Consider the following 2,537-nt stretch of genomic DNA (forward strand, 5'->3'; position numbering starts at 1 on the left):
AGGATTTGGCCACACAACCAAATGACCCTTGACACCTGCTCTCCTATTGTTGAACTTCTGTCTCTGAAATTTAAAATGAGGAAAGACTCTTCTCTGAGGATTAGAGTAAATTATTTATTAAAATAAAGTACATAACGTTCAGAGTGAAATGACACCTGGTGAATGGTAGGCCTGATTATTTGGTGAAGGTCAGCAGGAATAGGATCCTGGCCTCGTAGTTTCAGCATACAGACCAGCCTCTGCAGATAAATTTCTCAGACAGACTCTGACAGAGGCTGATTCCAATCAGGCTCTCAGGGTTGGTCAGGGTCTCCCTTGCTTTTTCTGCCCCAGGCCTCTCTCCCTTGATGCTTTCAAGGTGAACGCCAAAGTGCTAATTCTCCAGGCCTTTTCCCACAACTTGGCACTCACATCCCTCCCCACAGGATTTGCCCATTTCAGCCTTGACCTTGGATGGGCCTGACCTACATGGGACTGAGAGAGTGAGTAAATTGTTTCAGGTCACATGTAATCTCTGCAAATGATTCACTGACTTCGCAGGGACTGAGGAATGTGATTGAGACACTCTGGACATTTCTGTGAATATGTACTGAGTGAAGTCATTCAATGACGGAGCAAAATGCATAGTGTCCTTTATTTTCATACCTTACTCTCAATGTGCTTTGAAGAATTAAACCGTGACACATAAATGGATGTGCAACAGGTTCAAATATGTCAAATATATTTCCCACTGCCTGTTGATTGCTTTTAAAAATTAGTCTCTGAATCACCAGGTTTACACACTTCACAGACCTGTAGACCTGGGGATAAAAATATATGTTTATAAAAAATAAAAAATTAATAAAAAAATAATAAAAAAATTAGTCTCAAAAAATAATTACAGTTATATTAACTGGAGGTAGGTTAATCATAGATGGAATTACTACTAAGTGCTCAATAATACTTGAAACCGGGGCGTCTGGGTGGCTCAGCGCGTTAAAGCCTCTGCCTTGGCCCAGGTCATAATCCCAGGACCCTGGGATTGAGCCCCGCATCGGGCTCTCTGCTCAGTGCAGAGCCTGCTTCTCTCTCTCTCTCTCTCTCTGCCTGCCTCTCTGCTACTTGTGTTCTCTGTCACATAAATAAATAAAATCTTAAAAAAAAAACAATACTTGAAACCATCTTTAAAACAGTATCGTCAGGCAGAATAATAGTGAGTTCTTCAACAGAAGGTAGCTTAAGAAGTAACTCATCCTTTGTTTTAAGAGGAAAATTTTTATTTTCCTTCTCAGTTTGTCAATCATCTTCACCTGACAGCAGCAGAGGAAGTGATATACAAGAGAAAGTGATGAGAATGAGGAGGTGCTTGAACTATCTGAATCTGTTGCACTGTCCAAGTCCGAATCTGAGTCCTTAGTCTCTAGAGAGAGTCAGGGGTCCCTGCCAGCTCTGCGGGTGGAGTTCCCTCCGGATGGAGTTCCCTCCGAGTGGAGTTCCTGGCCTTGACTGTGGCATGAATTCAGTTGGCTGCTTCTTGGCAGGCTTAACCTTCACGTCCTGTCTGCTGTCCTGGGACACCTCATCTGACTGCAGTGCGGCCCTGACCCTGGGACAGGTGTACAGCTCCAAGACTGCACAGCCTCACCTTGGCCATCCCCGGAACTGGTGCCATTAAATTTCAGAGTTTCCTGCTGAGCTGCGGTGGCCTGAACTACTACCATGGTGTTGCGCCAGAGGGCCCTCAGACAGGCTCACAGCTCGCTAGGAAAAAGGTAGAACTGTGCAGTTTGTAACCGCATCTGTGCCAGATTTCCTGTGTTTCTAGGGTAATTGGGGGGGACCTGCCTGGAGACATGTCCCCGCTGCTTACACAGGGGCACTTCCAGAGGAGTCTACTCTGCACTTGCTTTTTGTTTAATTTCTTATTTACTCATTGTTAATTAATGAGTGTAATAAAATTTCTCCAAGTGTCTATAAGAATATCTTTTTCCTTGTGTGTGAGTCCTTTGCCTTTATATAGCTCAGGGCTTTGGTGGGAGTGATGCCTCCTCACTTAACTTGGAATCTCAGACATTAGAGTGGATCGCCTACTCAGAGGGTGCTGGGACAGGGCCCACTGTCACATGCACTGTGCAGCTGACCTCTGGGTGGACATCAGCATGCTCCAAACCTTGCGAGTTCCTTAAGGAATTCTCAGAGGCACCTTTGTTTTGAAACTTTGGTTATGGGATGACAATCTATTGGGAGGGGCTGTGCTCACCAGAGCAGCAGATGTGTGGGCTCAGAGAATGGCTAACATTCCCGCTGTACCCTTTGACGTCTCATAGCAGGCTGCCAGGGCAAAACTCAGCCCATCAGCTAGAGTAATGCTGGTTAGAGGAGGAAGGAAAATTTTGAAAGGCCAAAGGAATACTATCACTGTGTGTGTGTGTGTGTGTGTGTGTGTGTGTATGTATGTGCTGTCATATTCCACATCTTTCCAGGTAGCAGACAAGCAAAAAACTTTACCCTGCAGTAGAAGATAACCCAGTGAACCCTTCATCTTAACAGTGTCAAAA

General features: G+C 45.0%; 1 pseudogene; it reads right to left on the reverse strand.

The window, feature by feature from the left end:
- Positions 1-533: 533 nt before the first annotated feature.
- LOC132009111 (H/ACA ribonucleoprotein complex non-core subunit NAF1-like) lies at positions 534-1,756 on the reverse strand (annotated as a pseudogene).
- Between the last annotated feature and the right edge of the window lie 781 nt (positions 1,757-2,537).

The sequence above is a fragment of the Mustela nigripes genome, unplaced genomic scaffold (assembly GCF_022355385.1).
Source record: "Mustela nigripes isolate SB6536 unplaced genomic scaffold, MUSNIG.SB6536 HiC_scaffold_4861, whole genome shotgun sequence".
In the NCBI taxonomy this organism is placed as follows: domain Eukaryota; kingdom Metazoa; phylum Chordata; class Mammalia; order Carnivora; family Mustelidae; genus Mustela; species Mustela nigripes.